General features: G+C 45.2%; 1 protein-coding gene across 1 annotated transcript in view; it reads left to right on the forward strand.

The window, feature by feature from the left end:
- TTC39C (tetratricopeptide repeat domain 39C) overlaps positions 1–20,815 on the forward strand; it is a 512,445-nt gene that overhangs the window by 146,056 nt on the left and 345,574 nt on the right. The window lies entirely within an intron of this gene.

Genomic DNA, 20,815 nt, shown 5'->3' on the forward strand with positions numbered 1-20,815 from the left:
CAGTGGTAATAAGTAAGATGGATCTGTCTAAGCACCCTACCGGCTTATATAACCAAAGCACTGAGCAACACTGTGTTTTTCTGTGTATATGGGAAGTTTGATTGACATTGTCGGCACTGCCTCTGATGTGGGACAGATAAAACATGGCCTGATTCACAAAGGGCCTCTGCACTCATGGCGCAGACTCTGCAGTCATGGCGGGACCTCCGTACTGCAGTTATCCATGGCGGAGGCCCAGCAATCATGGCGGAAGCCTATCAGGGCCGGACTAGTGGGCCACTAGGGTGGGGGCCGGATTTGGGCCCCTTGGGGCCGGTTTTGTTACCAGAGATCGGCAATTTCGGCCCCTGCAACAAAATTAGCTGAAACCGGCCCTTGCAAACTGCTCAGCTGCACCCACCCTCACCCCAGGGGGTGTCCGGCTGAGCAGTTTGCCAGGGCCGGTTTCGGTTCCCAGTCCGGCCCTAAAGCCTATCACTCCTGGCAGAAGCCTAGCACTCCTGGCAGAAGCCTGCACTTGTGGCAGAGGCCCCACAGTCATGGCCGAACCTCCATACTGTAGTTATCCATGGAGGAAGTCACGCCACGAGTGCAGGGCCTCCGCACTCTCCGCCACGAGTGCGGAAGCCCTTTGTGAATCAGCCCCTCTGTGTTTTATATTGGGAGGACAGTTTGCTCATAGAGGTACGTGATTTACTGCATTAGAAGAATAGCCCTACTCGGTACTGTGGCCGATTATGAAATGCTAGATGCATTACATTAGTCTCTCTCCAGAACTGTATGTAAAATCTATCCATTTTTAACCAAAGTGAACAAATGGCCTGTGAAATACTTTGTTTAGCCTCAGTTTTGCAAAGTTTTCTTGGGAACCTCCTACATCTCCCTCCCCAGCCTCCCTGTAGTAGGGGGTCATGCTTCCTCACTATGGTGCCTCATTTTGTGGGATATGGGGCGGTTATAAACAATGTTTTTCAGTCAAACGTTGGATGGGTTCTCATTTGTTATCTTCAAGAAGAACATATGAAATTTGTCCACGAAGTGCCTTAAAATGCCACCGTGGAGATTACAGCATAAATTAAGCTTTTTATCTTGAGGTTTCTTTTGCAAGATTTTGAAATAGGCGGTGCCATATCAACTACAACAGTGTCAATCCGTGCACCAATGAAGGGCCCATCATATGGAGGGAGGCAGCATTCCATTGTTGATGTACGTTGCACCAGATTGGTGCTATCAAGCTGTGACCTCTGGTAATGTTCACACTGTTGGTTACTAGAATTTTATTATTATTTAAATACATATCTGTAAAGAGTTTTGCATTAGACAAACTATAAACAAAAGATATAGCACTTTTAAATTACACACTGCAAACTAGACCAATAATGTTAGAGATCAAGTCAGGAATAGTAAACAGAGGTAGTAAATTATTTTTAAAAATCACTTGGGAGCGCAGGTATCAGAGGTTGCTGAATATGTCTGGCAAGGATGAAAGCACGAGCTGTGGTAAAATTAACGGTGTTTATGAAACCTTTCAGATAAGTCGAAGTGATGGGTTTATTAAAGAATCCCCCACCCCCATAACTCCTGCATGTCAGTTACTATCTAATTCAGTTAAGGAAGATGGCACGATGCCATTGAACTGTCTGTCCCTTCATATTTTCAGGGCTTTGGAATGTCGCACCTGTAAAATGCACCATAAGTGGTGCATGTATGCCTCGACTTCTCACAGCTCTCCACCATATTTTCCTTTTTGTATGGGATATAACGGAACTTTGTTCTGTACTTTTTTGTCACCCTCCTGTCATCAAATTGGACCTTGCTAACTTTCTTTTCCCATGCGTCTGATTTAGTGGTCTGACCTATAAAGTTCTTTGTCCCACTGAAAAGAGCTTATAGTGTGTGGGAAACAGCCTTCAGAGGCTTAGTGGTGGTGGCAAGCTGTTCTTACTGCTGGAACTCATAGAGCCCACCTGCATTCCATATGTAAACTCCAGTTTGTTAGCACAGATGCACTTCACACAGAATTAGCCAAGCTATCTTTCATATTTTGTTCTCTGCTGATTGATGTTGAAGGTTCCACCCCGAAAGACTCTTTGATTTATGTTACTACCGTTCTTTAGGTTATCTTGCTCTAGGAGGGACATGGCACTAGGATTACCCAGTGCCTTGTGTTGGCGACCGTCACTGAGCTGCTGCATCCTCCTCTTCTCATAATAAGTCAAAAATTAACTCTATTATGAGCTCTAGGGAAGCTCTATTAGCGTCTTCCCTTAAAAAAAAGGTTTCTAAGAAGCTTTATTACTACAGTCATGGCTACTTTTGCCACCATTTAGTCGATATTTACTGGAATAACCAACAAACAACTGATGCGCCTGTAGTCATTTCCTAAACCTTCTTGGGATCCCTGATATCAATGGCGAAAGCCAGCAGCACACCATGAGGCCCTTCCATGGAGTTTCCTGGCTACCGTGACCAATGGCACTAATACAAAATGTTGAGTAATAGACAACAACACCCTCAACTGTCTTCTCCGTTTGCAGCCACCAATAATCTCTCCTAATCCTACTTTTAGTATGGCTGCTGATCAAATTACCATTTTAGGTTATACTTCTGTGACATAGCTGTACATCTGCCTACCCTTCTAGCCTTTCGTCTGTACTTGCAAAATACACTTTTTTATGTTACTTAATAACTCTCTTCATTTTACGAAACACTTCATCTAACGCCACGCTTCATCCCACTTTTTTGTGATATGCCACATTCTCTCAGTGTTATATACAAGTATATTGCACTTCTCATAGTCCCACAGTTCATCTCTCTCTTTCTCACCCAGTTATCTGGACAAGAAATTTCCCACAACATTGCAACTGCATAGAAGCTATACCCCTACAAAATTGTGCATTCGCATTTTAATTATGCACCTGGCAATCCTTAGTGCTACTTCTCGTGAACCATTCATGGTTGACTAGTAATTCAAAAGTCTGTGGCCTCATTGTAATATTTGTCACCCCTACAGGAAGGCTAACACTTTTTTTATCAAAGACTGAGTGTGTACATTTGTCATACTTTCAATGAAAGCAAGACATAGACCATCATTACCTTACTTGCTCCCTCCACCTGAATGGGAACAGCAACATATGGTCGCTATTCACCATCAGTGCACTCTTCTACTTTACATCACCCTTGGTGTTGGTGCTGGAGTCAGAATCATAATAGCTTCCTTCATGTGACTGTTGTCATATTTCCATGATAAAATGCGTGCAGGGCATTAAGGCATTTGATCAAGAGGCATATAATTTCCATCTCAGCATGACTCTGCTATCTGAATTGACTGAGCTGTTTGTTGCTTCTCCAAGATGTTGGGGAAGACATTTTATGGCAGTCTTACACAATAGTGAGTGACATCACTTTAGCAAATTGAAGTGGACGCTTCAAGTAAATGTTTAGTAGTACTATTCAGTAACCTGTATACTAAGTTAGTCTTCCAAATATCATTGTTTGAGACTTTTCAGTGCCATGATTTGTATCACAAACACATAATCTTTCTAGTCTCTATTGCAGTTTTCTGTACCAGAGATATTAGGTACAACCTCACTAATTATGTGCCAGAAAAGATCAATATTCTCTTCTGCATAAATGGGAGGATCTACATCCTTCCAGTGTTGCCATAGTCCGCGTAGAGAGAGACAAGTCAGGAATAAATAGGTATAGAAGTCATGCAGACATAAGCAAATGACACTCGCTGGTTAGTAACAAATAGCAAATACTTCAGCTCCATCGCTACAACCTCCAAACCGATGACTTAGTGAAGAACAAATTCAAAGTACAGACTTTGGTAACCAGAAGCTATGTAATCCTGGTAGATTGGTTTTAGGTAGGTAGACGTGCCTTCACTAACTCAGTGCTCGTTTTGCTGTCTAGTCTATTCGTAACATTGATTAACGTCTGAAATATAGAATTTCATACAGTAGTTAAGCCAGGCACGTCTAGTCTACTCACTTCCTTAATTAGCCCAAAATACTGTAAAATAGCAAACCTTTGTGGATTTGTACTAAATAGTGTAAACACAATCCATTCTCATAGACTTTATCTTTAAGCATCTTTAAAAAGAACGGTAGAGGTAAAATCAATTTAAAAAATGAGGATTCACAAACACTACAAGTGATTGGCAAAGCAGACCACACACTGGTTATGAATAGTCATCTGCTGTATCAATCCGTGTAAGAATGTAGAGACCCACTCCATTGTTCCTACGCCTCTTTCCACAACACAAGACAAAATGGGCCGGGTGTGGAATGCCTTTTATACACTTACACTTACACACACACGCACACACACACACACACACACACACACACACACACTTGTTTATTTCCATATAGATGAAATCTTGCTCTCTTCGGGCTATAGACTAAAACTGAATACCTTGATTTGAAAAACGCACAACCTTTCAAAAACTTTTCTACCTACATACTCGTTTGCACAGTCTTGTACTACTGAAGAAGTAGATGATAAGATGATTAGTAACCAGAAGTCCAACCATGGAAAATGTTGGTTCATTACATTTGGAACTCGGGGCTTTTATGCAACTGCCATCCCAAAACATACCTAACATCAGATCACTGCTTTGTCCTACGGCAGTGTGGGGATTTACAAAAACACAAGTGTCTCCGTTACCCTGGCTACTACAAAACCTAATAATTACTGAAGCTGACCATAGGCTTTCGAACTGTGACCCATAAATGACTTCCTTGCTACTCCTACTTCGTAGATGGCACTAGAAGGAGAATGATCTGTCTTGTGGACAGTTGTCCTCGCTTGCAAACTAAGAAGAAAATGCACATCACAATAAATAAACATGAGGTGATGCGCGTTTATTGCAGCTTTCAATATCTGGTAAGGGAGTCAGAAAATGCTAAACCTCCAAGCTTTTGTGACCAAACTCTTGAGCCGATCAACTTCCTTTTCTGAAACCCAGAAGTCTTCAGGGTGTACCAAAATAAGCTGCAATACACATTGAACTTACAGTATTGTCTAAAAGTCATATAGAAAACAATGACCAATCAGCATGACATAAGTCACAAGACCTTTGTTCGTCAGCCTTTCTCTTCATTCTTGCCAAAGTATCCGTCAGAAAGTAGTGTCAAACCTCTTCACATTGTTACTCCTGTTACTGCTGAGTCCCTGAAACAAAATAAACTTAAAAATGAACAAATGTTAAATAACCTTTATCAAAAGAGACGCACAACAGATATAATCACCATCAATAATCTGTCTTAACCCCTTGTATGCTGGTGACGAACCCCAGCCGTCACGCTCCGCGGTGCTCGTGTGCTGATGACGGCTGGGGTTCGTCACGGCCCCGCCCTGTTCGTTTGTTTACCGCACAGCGGCAGAAACGGGCCAGCAGCGAAGGGGTTAAATGAAGAAAAAGAAGGGAAGTATAAACATACGGTCCAATATTCCAGTAAAATAACAGCAGGTTTATAAACATGCATGCATATTAATCAGTAGTAACACAAATTTCATCATTTCAGTAGTAACACGTTTAATCATGGCGATAAAATCCTTGTCTAAGTGTCCTTAATGGAATCTAGACTTTTGGTTGTGAAAGCTAGTTAATATGCCATCCTATTTCATGACTGGAAGACATGATTATGCTTGTTTAATATTTAGCTACAACTGCCATCACCTCATCCAAAGTCGGTGTTATTTACAACTCTTCTAAAGTAGACTCATAGGAACAGCCAACTACCTTAACAGTGTCTTCGTCATTGTGCATCAAAACTATTGGTATCTGCCACTGTTTCAGCCATAATTCTTCTATCTCAGTGGGCTAATCTGGGATAAGGCAAAAGAGCAAAATCTTCCTGCAGGAGTTTAGTTGACAACTGTTCTGCATTTTAAACTCACTCATTTTGTCTTCATTCTCCCTCATGTAGCTAACCATACACAAGCATGACCTCCCTGGGATCCAAAACTCTAATATCACAGACTGTCCTGCTGGAAATAAGACATAGCAGAATACCTTAGCAGAGAAGTGTTTCCTGTAGAGCTCATGATATGCGCACCAGTTCTTAAAGTATTTGTGAACCTCATTACATCCCATAGTTTGGAGTATCTAGGATCCGGAGATATTGAAAAACCGATGTCTCTCATAAGTCTTTCTGGCAGCCAAAATGTCTCTGTCGGGGTCCCTCAGGGGTCGGCCTTAGCCCCATAATATTTAATATTTGCTTGATTCCCTCTGCTGTGCTAGTTGAGTCTTTGGGCAAAAAATAATTTCCAATGCAGATGACACTCAAATTGTTTTCTCCTTTGGCAAGGGAGTGCCTATTGTACAAGAGGCTATTACCATGCCTCTCGGCTGTCTTCTCTCTGCTGAGTACTTCTAACTGAAGTGTAATACAGAGAAGACAGAGGTGCTCAGTGTGGGATACAACTTTGACTTCATGCTGGAAGTACACCGGCCAGATGGAGCATCTCCACCCAGCAGTCAAGTAGAAACTGTAAATGATGTGGGCGTGATAAAAAAAATCATAATAAAATTAACTCAGTAGTAGGCAAGTGCTTCAGCCTTTTGCGCATCAGCAAGAAATTCCTGCACTTCCTGTCAGTCTCAATAAGGATTGCAGTGGTTTTGGCATTTGTTATGTCCAGGTTGGACTATGCCAATGCCTTATACGCAGGTCTGCCACAATATCTTGTTAGGAAACTTTAATCAGTACAGAATGCGGCCGACTGACTCGCTCTCAGTCTATGTAGAAGAGAGCATATATCTCGATTTTTGCATAATTTGCAGTGTCTTCCTGTGTACAAGTGGATTTTATTTAAGACTTCTTTTCTTGTGCAGAGAGTGCTACATCACGCTGGGCCCGACTATCTGTCCTCAAGAATTTCCTACTACAGCCCTGGGAGAAAGCTACAATCTTCACATAACCACGGGCCATGATTCCATGAGTCCGCCTTGTTAAAGCCTGCAGGCAATCTTTCTTGCTGTTGGCGCCAGAGGGCTTGAACAATCTTCCTTTAAAGCTCAGGCTTATAGAGGATGAAGGATGGTACAGGAAAATGGTCAAAACCTTTCTTTTTTACAGTAGCCCTATGTTTTGTTATTACTTTTGCCCTCACTGCCATGTCTAGCGCGGGGATACTCTTTTGAGTAGCTGTGCGCTTATTAGACCCCTATTAACATAACATAACATTAACATAACATAAGGTTGCATACTGAAGGCTGTTTTCCAATCGGTGAATTTTATATTTGTAGATGCCCTCTTGAAATTGCAGATCTGTAGGATCTCCGCTAACTGGGAAAAAAATTCTAGATATTATATCAATACACTAAGAAGCCCTATATCTCCATGTCGAAGAATAGCTTTTGTTGGTGTCCTAAGACCAAGCCTGTTAGATAAAGAAGGTAACCGCTTTCAAAAGATCTAGCACATGCGATCAATCCCAAAATGTTCCTAACTATTCAAGGTAAGCTGCCTGCCATGACTAGAGGATGCTGATGTCCCAGTAGTTTTATCACAACTATCGGTATTTGAGGAAGACAGGCTTAAGAATCTCTCAAAAGTTTCTTTAGGACTAGAAAATGAACTTGAGATCTCCAGAGAGAAGTCACCAAGATGTGTTGTCAGCTTAGGTATCACTGTAAACCGGGATAAAGCTTACTTCTGGAACATGCTCCAATCCCTCCGGGTCCAGTCTCCAACCGGAGAGTCGTGGAAGGAGTGTGCAAAAAAGTGTTTTTGATCTGCTCAAACTCTTTTCTTGTGGGAGTCCTGGTGTTTCAGTGGCCCTTGATGTAAGAATTGACCTGTGATGCCACCCTTACCATGGCCTGCCCGCCAAGAAGTTTCTGGTAAAAGACCTTTTTTGCAACATTATTGTCTTATCCAGGGCCTTGAAGTGTTCAAAATATGCCCAGTTCTTTGAGGAATGGTACTTCCAAAAAGGAAACCATCCTCAATTGGACTAGCCTTCGGGTCCACTCTGAGCAGGAGGGATCTGTACCTCTGTACCGCTCCATGAAGGTGGCATAGTTCATGTTACCTAGAGGCATGTTACCAAGACTCTCAGCGCCCTTCCACTTAAGATGTTAGGATTGAGAATGTACATATCTCCTTTAACCTTGATGGGCAAAATATTTGCTATAATTGGACCTCTCAGATCCAAAACTTTATCATGACAGCCCCAGCATGGCCTGTTGGCATCTTCCTTAGAATCACAGGACAACTATCCTAACAAATGTGACATCTGAGGGTCAGATTTGTGAGTTGGTTCATTTTGCCCGCAGATGGTTACAAACCTCCTCATCAAATGATTTCCTGAAGTGGGTCAACACATAAGCTTTGTTCCATGAATCAATTCTGAGAATAAAGGATGCATGATAGCCTCAGAATCAGACATACCCTCTAGCACCATAATAAAGCTTCGGAAATCCCTAAATACTTATTCTTCCAAAGCTGTAGAATCATTCATATGAAGTATTTTTTTCAATTATGCACGGTTCTTTACTTATTCAGACAACAAGATAATCACATGTGTTATTTATTCATTAATAAGCTTTATTGCCTTTTTTTTTTTTTACATCATACATCTTTAAATGAACAGTGCACTTTAGCCTTAAGCGGGCAATCCAGCCGATGAACCTGCGGATGCTGTTGATATCCTCGTTGATGATCACATGTGTTATGATTACCGACACATGTTTCGATCTGGCATATTGGCTGTTAATCTTTATCAAGGTCTGATATAATAGCAGTTCGACTTGTCCTGATAAAGTTAATGCAAGAATCTCAAAGTCATATTGGTCACATACAGCCTGATTCATGAAAACCGGAATCTGCGATTTTCTAATTGCGATTAACTGCGAATCGCAATTTAGAAATCGCAGATCGGTATTCATGAATTTTTGCGAGAAAAAAATGCGATTCGCACGCGGCCGCAAAAAGCGTTTGCGATTTTTGAAAATCGCAGAATAATCGCTATTTTCGGCAACATCCGTGTAGGATTTGCGATATCCCAAATAGCGATATCGCTAATTGCGAGATCGCAAAATGCGAGATCGCGAGATCGGGAAAACGGGAAGTCGCATTTCGAGCACAGTGATGAAATCACAACCAGGAAGCAGCCAGTTCCCACCCCCATTCACCACAGTGAGGCAGACCTCGAGGCAGCAACTAAGTCAGCTCCTGCAAGGACACCTGCAAAATTGGAATACCACACCCAATCTCACTGCAGCAATGGCAGAGGAGGCTGTCCCAGGGCCCAGCAACACCGGGCGCAAGAGAAAACTGAAGTTCTCCGAACAGGAGTTGGAGCACCTCATCGAAGGGGTGGTAGAGAACCACTCTAAACTGTTTGGGAGAGAGTCAAGGAGGGTGCCTGAGCAGGAGAAGCGGAGAATCTGGGTCGGGATAGCGGCCACAGTGAACTCCGTGGGCGTGGCAGACAGGTCACTTGAAGAACTAAAGAAGAGGTGGTACGACCTCCGAGATCGTGCCAAGGAGAAGGTTGCCGAGAGGCTGGGAGAGTCCCTGTCCACTGGAGGGGGAGGACCTACAGTCCCTCCAAACACCCCCATGGAGGACCGCGTCGAGGACACGTTGGAGCCCGAGGCGTGCATTGGGGTCACCAGATTGGACTCATCCCGCCCCACCCAAGAGAGCCATGGTAAGTGGCATGCGACTGCGACCCTGTCCCCTATGAATGGCCATGACCCTATAGCCTCCCATAATGTTCCAAAGTCATGCCATCGGTGCACATTAGGTAATGCCCTAAAGCATTGTGGGACATGTGGTGTGGCCACAATGTACAAGTACCCCAATGCAGCCAGACAGGTTCCAAAGTACGCAATGCCACAGCCAGTCAGGGAATGTGATCCAGCATGCATGTAGCAACTGCACGTGTGACAGATACATGCAACTAATGGACGTCCACTTCCCCTCACAGGTGGCGCAGACAGCAGCGACAGTGACAGGCTGCTCATCGATGAGCAACCACAGGATGCGGAGGAGGTGCCGTCACAAACACATCCAGCACCAACAGGCGCTGCACCTACCCCTGCAGCCAGGCCCACAGCATCAGCGCCAGCACCAGCACCAACAGGCGCTGCACCTACCCCTGCAGCCAGGCCCACAGCATCAGCGCCAGCACCAACAGGCGCACCACCAACCCCTGCAGCCAGGCACACAGCATCAGCGCCAGCACCAACAGGCGCTGCACCTACCCCTACAGCCAGGCCCACAGCATCAGCGCCAGCACCATCAGGCGCACCACCAACCCCTGCAGCCAGGCCAACAGCAGCTGGAGCCTCCACATCTGCTCCAGCGGCAGCGGTGACACAGCGCCCACCCACTGTGGGCAGCCAGCAGAGCAGGCATGGCAGGGCTCGCCTGCAGAACAATGCACGCAGCGGCAGGAGGGGGATGGAAGTGCGATTGCCGAGCATGAGCATAGAGCGTAGAATGCTACGCATTCACCAGCTGCAGGCACGCCGGCAAGGGGCCATACAGATGCAGCTGTATAATATTGGCCGCAATGTGGCAGGTGTGGGGGAGAGGATGGACCGCATGACGGCAGCCATGGAGGCCAACACTGCTGCGCTAATATCACAGCGCAACACCGCCCGCCGCCGCCACCGGCATCTACTGACGCGGCTGTCGGCATACACCAGGTCAAACTACGTGATCGACAATGCGACATCCCAGCTATCGCGACGGTCCCTGGCGCAGCAGCAGCAGCTAATCCAATGCTGGGAGGATGTGGCCAGAGTATTAGAGCACCTCACCACTGCCGTTATGGCACTCCATCCCGCTGTACCTGGCAATGTTGGGGGCGACTATGCCAGCGAGGGCACCTCAAGTGTGAGCAGCCAGTCTGCCTCACAGGTAGCGGTGTTACGACGTAGCACCAGGCCCACTGCAGGGTCACGTGCGGTGGCAGAGGAGGAGCCGGAGAGGCGCTTGGGTGCTTCGTGCCGGAGGCGCACCTGACTAACATGTACTTTTACAGGCACAGGCTGACACTATAAGCCTGCCCTGTGTTTTGGACGCAGCAGTATGGGGCAATACTGATTGCATAGGAAGGATGGCAACTTGCACTATTATTGTGAATCAAACAATAATATTTACTATAGCATCACACATTGGCGTTCTGTCATTATTTCAATTTGCATGCAATTGTGATTTGTTGGGTGAGGGGAGAGGGTGCACTTGAAACTGTTCATTGTGATGTGGTTGCGGCGTCTGTGGCCTTCAGCTGGGTTCTCCCCGCGTGCATGGCGCACATGTGAGGTGGCCTGTCGTCCCCTTCCGACTCACTGCCAGAGATGTCTACAGGTATCCGGCGCTTGGTAGCAATGTTGTGTAGTATTGCACACACATCCACAATGCGGCAGCACACATCAGGACTGTAGTACATGGCCCCACCTGTCTTGTGAAGTATGCGGAATCTGCTCTTCAGTAGCCCAAAAGTCCTCTCAATGCAATTCCTTGTGCGTATGTGTGATACGTTGTAACGCCGTTGCTGTGGTGTAGCAGGGTTGAGGTATTTGGTGAGGAGGTATTCACGCAGGGCGTAGCCACTGTCACCTGAATGAGAGGAGCAGAGGGTGAGTGCCTGTGCAGCGCAGCTACTTCATCGCAGTGTGACATTGTGGGCAAAGTGTGCTTACCAAGTAGGTGTCCTTCCCCGAAGTCTCCCCTGGCCAGTCGTGTGTGGAGGCCGCTGAACCGGGATATGAATGAGTCATGTGTACTCCCCGGGTACTGTGCCACTATGTCTTTGATGTATATCTTAGCATTGCAGACCATCTGGATGTTGAGGGAGTGGTAGGACTTGCGATTGCGGTACATGTACTCCGTTGCAGCTGGTGGGCAGATGTGGACGTGGGTACAGTCAATGCATCCTATCACGTGTGGGAAATGGGCGACATTGTAGAATTGCAGCTTGGTCTCATCCAAATCCTGTTGGCATGTTGGAAATTTGATGTGGTGGTGTAGCTGGGTCAGCATTGCGTCAAGGAAACTCCCTAGGCAGCGGGACATGGTGGGCTGGGATATCCCCCCAGCAGCCGCAACTATCCCCTGGAAGCTCCCGGAGGCCAGGAGGTGCAGGCTACACAATACCTGGACATGTGTTGGCACGGCATTAGTCCGCCTTGTTGGGTGCTGCATCAGGGGGTCAAGGTCCTGAATTAGCTTGATGATCATTGCCCCATTCAGGCGGTACTTTGCGTATATTTGCTCTTTGGTTTGGCCCAGCAGGGTGACCCGCTGGCGGAATATCCTGGCCTGGATTCTGCGTCTCCTCCGTGCTGCTCGCTGTAGCCTTCGCCGCCTGACCACCATGTACATTCCTGGCATTGTGACACTCCTTATGCTGATGCTGCTTCTCCTTAAGTGTGTTTGGTCAGGCCAGCACCAGTTGCTGATTGGCCAACGGGTTTTCAATTTTTTTTTACTATGGGTTTGATGGTTACCACCTGCTTTGGGTTGTCCTTAAATTGCGCCTCGCAAACTGCGATTTTGGGTTTTTTCGCTAATTGCGATTTTTCATGAATCCCGATTGCGAGGAAAATGCGATTTCGCTATTTTTTTCGCAGAATCCGTGATTTCTCGCTCTTTCCGATTCGCTAATGGTCTACTGCCGGGATTCTGCGAATCTTTTAGCGATTTCGCAATTCTGTGTTAGCGAATTTGCTATTTTCGTGGTGAATACCGATTAGGGAAATTGCGCCCGCAATAGCATTTTCGCAGCGATTGCGAGCGCAATTTAGCTTCATGAATCAGGCTGTTAGTGTCTGCAGGCATGATTGCGAATCATTGAAAGATTTACTGAAAGCTTCATTGTATTTTGTGAGCAACAAACGAAAAAGACGTTAGGAGACATCAGATGAATGCCTGAAAAAGTACCTTCTGGAAACTGAAATATTTTTTTTTCTTGGAGAGACATAACTAATCTGCCTGGCAATTTATTGCAAACATTCTTCAATATTTGTTGAGTCATTGTGCCAAGCACTCGTTATCTGTCCAGCATCGACTGCCCACAAATGGGATGTGGGTCATTTGTGATGTGAAAATCAACTCCTGTGAAACTACAGCTGGATGAAGTCTAAGAAACAGGACTTGCTTAATAAGACTTCAGGTGTCTTTATTTTGATTCACCGAGGATGCCTTACCTTTTCACCTTACTATGCAAGAAGAACCCTTTCAGAGAAGTAGAATAGTTGTGCTGCAATGAGATTGTGTTTTTTTCATCAGCCCAGTTCAGAGGCAGCGTTATTGGCGGCATGTTGTTGGGTGACAGACAGGTATCATCATACTTTGTCCGGTATCCGGTTACACCAACCACCATCACTATTTGGCCTCTTGCTATATGAAAGTTTTGAATTCAACCACAACATATGAGAGAGTTTGGTGATAAAGCATTGAGCCATTGGATGTGAGATCGCCATCCCATAAACTTTTTAATTTTCTGAAAAATCAAGATCCTTAACAGAATGAACCCTCACGTCCCATGTGTTTAAACATTATGTGAATCTGCATTGGCTTCGATGTAAATCTCTTCACCTGCAGTATTCAGGGATGATAGAGGTTATTTAGAATTTCAAGGATAAAGATACCGCAACCAGACATAACTGAGATTTCTTAGTATACCACTGGTCAAAACACCTCGAGGAAGGCTTAAACCCGAAACGCGTTGGTGATAATAACGTTCAGTAACCAGTGTTTTGTTTCCACAATATGTGTTTAGCCTACAAATGTGAGACTTGTCAATCACCAAATTGTACATGTATACATTAATATATGACAAATGAAATAGGGAAATCAGCTCGAATCACTTTTGTTTTGAGGTTAATTGGTCTTCATTTGCCTTTGTCCTTGTGGCTACGATTGTATAGAAAAAGATCGGATATGTAATGTCTTTTTAAATATAAAAACATGAGTTTGTGAATCATATATGTATATGTTTCTTGACAATATTTGATATCAATCATCAGAAACAAAAATGAGTAAAAAAATGATATAAAAAGGATATATTTTTGTATAAAAATGAAGTTGGTATTTGTTCACATATCATTGATATGACTGCTGTACAACCAAATAGCTAGCACTTTGCCCGGTGCAAATCTTTCCCAATACATTGAGATTGTAGCCTGTGCATGCCAGTGAAGTGAAACTGATGATTCATGGACACTCGTTAGCCTTACTTCTGTGGTAAAGACACATTTTCAGAGTGCCTTTTCCGCTGTCATGCCCAATCAAAATTACGTGATTGACAGAGGTTTGCCTTGTAGCCTAGTTGCCAAATACTCAAGCGCCATGTGTTCCAGCTCAGTTAATAGACTGAATAGGTAAGAGCCTTCCCACACCTTCTTGCAGCTGAGTGCCTTCTAACACAGGTGAAAACGCCTCACATTGGAATGTGCTATCTGGCGCAAATTCAGAACACCACTTAACCTCACAACTCAAAAAGCAGCAGGCAACATACAGAATACAATTTTGCAACGCTGATTACTATTGAAAGACCACTGTAGGGGGCAATTATGAAAGTAAGGCACTGGTGAAAACACTAACCACTTTAGGAATACAAATGCACAGACATAAATGAATACGTCATCACAAACATCATTACATTTAGGAAGAACATTGACATTACAAACGCTTATTGACAGCTGCATATTTCTCAGCCCTGTTTCTCCCTTCATCAATAACAAGTTTAAAGCTCCATTGTAAAGCTAGTGTTAAAAACTCCCTAAAAGCTATCACTTAAATACTATTAGCCTCAACACCGCGACAATCAAAACCCTTAACACATGAAGCCCTCACTGCATTATTTGATAGTGTTCACTCTTTTGACAGACATGTTCAGTTCCACTCTAAAATGGCCAAATTCTACCCACTTCTCAAAGAACACATTCTTGACTTTAATTAATATTTCAGTTACCACCCATTGATGATATCAGCACAAAGAACCATCACCATGCTTTGGAAATCTGCCTCAGGCCCATACATCAGACAGCGGGTTGCAGCCATTAAACCATTCATATCTAGTGAAAGCACTGGACTTCATAATGAAGAGGCTAGAGGTCTATAGAAATACCCTATAACCAGGGAATGTAACGAGTTGGGCATAGCCCTGTCTGAGATTTGGGAAGGTGATACCAGACCCAAACCCCTATGAATATTAGACCTGTACGTCCACATTCACATTTTTAGATTCGCATTCACAGCAACATACTTCCAGTTTATTCGCCCCTCCCCTCCTTTCGCACCATCCTACCTCTTGTAGATTTTTGATAACTGTTCCCCTTTTGTATCATAACCACACATCTGTTTTCTTTATATAATGCATAAAATGATGAGGAATATTGGGGTCTTTGGGCACATTTCCAATTCACACAGTGAGCCACACTAAACACTCTCCACCCTCTTTCTTTTTTAGGAGCTCTTGGGGAACAGGTTACTGGTTTTACTTACTGGTTTTGTTTGTTTACACATGTTATTTGTATAATACCGGCACCTCATCTGTTCAGACATATGGGTTAATGAACAGCGGTGTTGCATGACTGTTTACAAAATCTGACAGAGTCATCTAGCCGCAGATTCCTTACCTTAGAATTATCACCTGGCGTCAGACTAGATCCAGAACTTTTTCGTGAGCAGTACCCCTGCGCACCAGTAGGTGTTGTTGCTCAGTTCTGCGTGGCATTGTCCGAGCTGAAAGTGACATGTGCGGTGCCTATATAGGCACCACCCCAGAGCACTGATGTCAGTTCTCTTCTTTCTGCGCCAGTCAGTGCAGATCTTGAGAGACCTACCCCTAGTCACTTTTGACTAACTTTCTTTTTTCAAAGTTGTTTAGCTCTTTCTCCTGGTATGGTAGGGATGTCCACCAGGAAAGCTGGTCTGTGACAGACCCACATCTTGTTTGCCTTTGCTGCCTTGAGCACAACCACAATGAGAAAACCTGCGTCGACTGCCACAGTCAAGACTAACTTCTTAACAGAGGTGCTTCAGTCAGGAGTGACCCCCCCCCCTGGAACTGCTTCTCCCTTTTACAGATGTCCTTGTTGGGACCTGGTTCAAGCCCAGCACAGGAGCTCATGTGAACAGGACAACTGCCCTCTTATCATCACCCTGTGCCAGAGGACCCCAATTTCCCAAATTTGGTGGTGCAAGCTTCCACTTCCAGCGTAACCCTGGCGCAATCCCTACCACCCCACCAGATAGGGAATTTAAGAGATTGTACACCTTTGGCAAGAAAATGTTTTCTTCCACCAGCCTGGCACTGTGGTCTGTGAACACTGTGTGCCTTTTGGGCAGTTACTCCCATGCACTGTGGAATTTGGTTGCACAGGTTATGCCCATGCTCCCGGAGGAGGCCCAGGCCATACTCTCCCTAGGTATGGCAGACAGGAGAGATGTAACCAAGTTCTCAATCCGATGTGGTCTGGATACAACCTACTGGCTAGGCAGAGTGGTTTATTTGTCGGTTGGCCTTACGACGCCACGCCTGGCTGAGAACAACTGACTTGTCAGGGGATGTCCAAGCTTAGTTTATGGACATGACTCCTGTCTCTTCAGAGACAGAATCGCTTAAAGGATAGAAGAACTACGGCCAGGTCCTTGGGCCTTTCCATGGTCCTCCGCTGACCCCAGTCCACCTTTCGTTCATTACGTGGCCACGAAAAGGGACTTCCAGACTCGTCCTTTCTCACCTAGCCACCACAGCATGCAAGCTTTCCCCAGACCCTGTGTGTCTGGCAGTCAGAGGTAGAGCCAGTCCACCACCCCCTGGCAGCCGCAGCCTCCAAACCTCTTTAGTTTGCCCTCCAACCACATCATAGGTGTAGGAAGGTTGATACATGACTATAGTTACCCCAACTTTTGCCTAGTGTTTAGCTGGTTTTCGACTTAGTTGGCCTGGGATCCTGCTAACTAGGGCCCCAGGCTATCTGCTCTCACTGTAAAATGTACTCCATGTACTTTAGGTACATCTCCAATTGAACATTGGGTCACCTTATGAGCCCCTGTATAGTGTACCATAGGTAGCCAGGGCATAGGTGCATCCAAGGCCTACCAGGGGCTGCAGCATGTATTATGCCACCCCTGGCTGGCCATCCACATTGACACAACTGGCTGATCACTCAGCTGGGGCAAGGTTGTGTAATCACCCCTTGCTTAGATATAGGATTCCTATATCTAACATTATATATTGACACATAAACACATATAAGTCACTCCTATGGCAGGCCTTAACAATCCTGGAGGCAGAGTGCTTGGTTTTATGTGAGCTGGTGCTCTAGCATGAGCTGAGCCTGTCTGCAGCTTTCGGAACCATGTCCTTATAGCTGTTCTATGATATAGCCATACCATATACTCTTAAATGCATTATCATCCTCGCGATTGAATGCTAACTTTGGTTTGGCTTTATCAAAACATGTTGTGTAAGGTGTCACGCGCTTTGGAATACTACCCCCTTGCCAGTTCTGGCGACGGGGGTAGCATTCCACCCTTCTAGAGGGAGAAGCCATGTTGTTCCTACTAATCCCGGTTAAAGTTAACCAGAGCCTCAGCATCACAAAATGGATGCTGCTGCCACAGACACAAGTCTGACCTCCTGCTGATGGGAGTCCTTCTAGCGAGGGAGGCTTGGACAATAGGTTTCCTGTCTTGGGAGGTGCTAGCACCACCCCAGACAGGCCATAGTGTATTGGGGCAGGGAGGGCTGAAAGAAATGAGACACTGCCTGGGGCACACAAGGTGCTCCATGCATAGTCCGGTTGAAACCAGTTGCTGGGGCACTCCAACCCCAGCTCTGGCACGAAACTAGACAAAGGGAAAGGGGTGTAACCACCCCCTTCCCTGGTCCCACCCATAGGAGGGACCTAGCAGGTAATCCAGCCCCTCAGAATACTATATTGGTAGGAGCGGAGTCAAGAGATTTTAGATTGATCCTGAACTGAAACTTGAAACGAAACTCTGGACCTTCGACATTCTGCTGCAACTAGAAGACTGAAGAATCTCCCTTGTGGTCAAGGAGTGACCACCCTGTGCAAACAGGCACCATCCAATGATCTGCGGTTTACTTTGTCGACGCTCCCGCCGGAGCCCGAGCACAGAGTCCGACAAGAGCCAGACTTCCAGACTTCTTTGAGCCCGATCCACAGCCACAGCAAAGCTGAGACCCGTGGAGGCGACGAGAGACGTGGGACCGGCCATCTTGAAAAACCTGCACTTTGCTACTTGTGCAGCTTCCGAGGCACCCTCGAAGTTGTGCATTGGGGATTGTGAAGCCCCAGCCCCAAGCACCTTCTACACCGACGCACAGCCCTCCACACTCCACGAGTGCCGCGTGGGGCCTGCTAGTGTTTTTGTGCTCAACTCGTCTGTCCGGTCACTTGCCTGTTGGCTAGTGGCCTCTGTGACGACGAACCTTTGAATCTACACCGCTGGCCTGGTTGCTCCAGGCTGGCCCTTGCTTTTCTGAAAAGGAGAAGCCCCCCAGACCTTGCTGGTCTGCAACAGAAGCCATCTTCGATTCCTGCGTGGGTTGCCTTTGCCAAGGCTTGTTGACTCCAATCCGGAAGCCGACACCACCGATAGCGAGATCCTTCGTGGGACAGTCCGTGCACAGCTCCTGGTCGTCGTCGACACCTCCTGGTCCACGTGGCTGCAGAGACAAGCTTCACGACATCACCTGATTGCTTCATAACATCGCCTGGTTCCTTCTTGGTTCCTTCCTGGTCACTGGCTAGTGACCCAGACTCTGTCCCCTCTGCTTTCAGGTACTCTTCATCCTCGATCTGCCCTTGGATCCAACCGGACACTTCTCTCCTGGTCGCCTGCAGCATCTTTTCACAGGTCTCCACAGGATTCAGCACCGAACCCCGACACACTTTGACACCTATGCACCCGGCTCCTGAGGCCGAGGTAACGTGAGTACTCCGGTGCTCCTGTGGGTATTGACTATCCTAGTGTCCTAGTTTTCAGTGGCTTTCTCCTAGTCCATCCGGAAGTGTCCTAAAAGAACTAGTTTCCAATTCTTTCGTTCCCATTGTATCCCTATGGTAACTCGCATGTGTGTTAAGACACTGCATAAGCTTCCAGTGGGTCTCCTGCTTCCTAACCTTTGGTAGTACAGCGTAGCCCCAGCGATTCCCTAGGCCCTAGGCCTATTCCTTGTTCGTGATGTGGTTCTTATACCACTATTTTAGTATATGGTTTTACGTGCCCCTAGGGCTGTACTGTATATTGTGCAACTTATTGTATGATAATTAAGTGTCTTGTTATGTGCTTGTGCCTTTGACCTCATAAGGAGTTCAGAGGGGTTGTGTTAGTAATAAATACATATATATTTTATATATAACCTTTGTGGTGTCCTTACATTTGGTATTAAAGGGGTTACATATGGTAAAACAGCTGGCTTCACATGCCCTCTAGAGTTTAGTCTAAGACTGCTTTGTCCATGCTACCACTAGGATAGCTGGTCTATAAGGTTGACTTTACAACCATCACGATAAGGGTTGTTTGGACTGATTCAGGATGCCCACTAGAATAGTGGACATCACATATCAGGCCAACTTCTCACAATAGGCAACCAGTGGGAAGCAGGAAACGCCATCACCTGCGCCACTGGAAGTCGATAACTTAAGACCGCTGGGTTCTCCAGATTGTCCAAAGGGGCTACTCCCTCCCCCCCTTCATGACTGTCCTTTCACCAATGCCACCCACTTGTGACAGGCTGATGTAGGACCATATACCCTTACTACACCACAAATTGGGGGCTCTCTTGGCCATGGGAGCCATAGAGAGGGTGCAGACACCAGATGTAGGTTGTGGCTGTTATTCCTGCTACTTCCTGTAGTCCAAAAAAGGATGGAAACTAATACCACCACTAGGTTTGGGCTCCCAACAGTAAGGCCAAACCACTGACCTGTATCTAACTAAACAAATGCCAATACTGTTACTTTGTTTATATTCTCATTTGTGCTGACATATTGAAAAGTGAAACAACATGTGCCATGGACTTTTAATTTTGTCTTGAATAAATCTTTTCCTTTTTCTTATTTTCCATATCAAAATTTCCACATTTTTACATTTGTTTTTTTTTACAACACCACTGAAAACAATTATCACATATAAAATTGTTACATGTTCAGATTCCTAGTTCTCCCATTCCATCACTCACTCAATCTTATCAAATGCTCTAACATTCATTCACCACATCACATTCACAGCCATAACCTATTTACAATTTTATTTTGTTTGTTCCTTAATTCAAAAAGAAGCCATAGTAAATAGTATCATCACATTGTAATGTTTCTATAAAAAATCCACACTTTGTTGTAAATTCTTATGGCTAAATAGTAACTGGTCTACGCGTTTCGAACTCTTGATGAATAGAGAGTTCTCCTAAGGACCAAATAGCTGCAAAACAAACAAAAATTCTTCTTACACTCACTCTTGAAATCTAAATGCTCGTCACTTTTAGCCTCTTAGCTGACTCTTACCTTCTCTTAATCAAGCTGTTCAAATTACACAATCCGACGTTGGAAACGGTATCAAAAACAAAGCGAACACAACCCAGTTGTTACAACCAAATCCATAATTGCATTTTAGAGCCGGTCTGGATTTGGATTTGGATTTGGATTTATAGAAAAAATACAATGTGATGATACTATTTACTATGGCTTCTTTTTGAATTAAGGAACAAACAAAATGAAATTGTAAATAGAAGGTTATGGCTGTGAATGTGGTGAATGAATGTTAGAGCGTTTGAAAATATTGAGTGAGTGATGGAATAG

This window comes from Lissotriton vulgaris, chromosome 4_1 (assembly GCF_964263255.1).
Source record: "Lissotriton vulgaris chromosome 4_1, aLisVul1.2, whole genome shotgun sequence".
NCBI classification, from domain to species: domain Eukaryota; kingdom Metazoa; phylum Chordata; class Amphibia; order Caudata; family Salamandridae; genus Lissotriton; species Lissotriton vulgaris.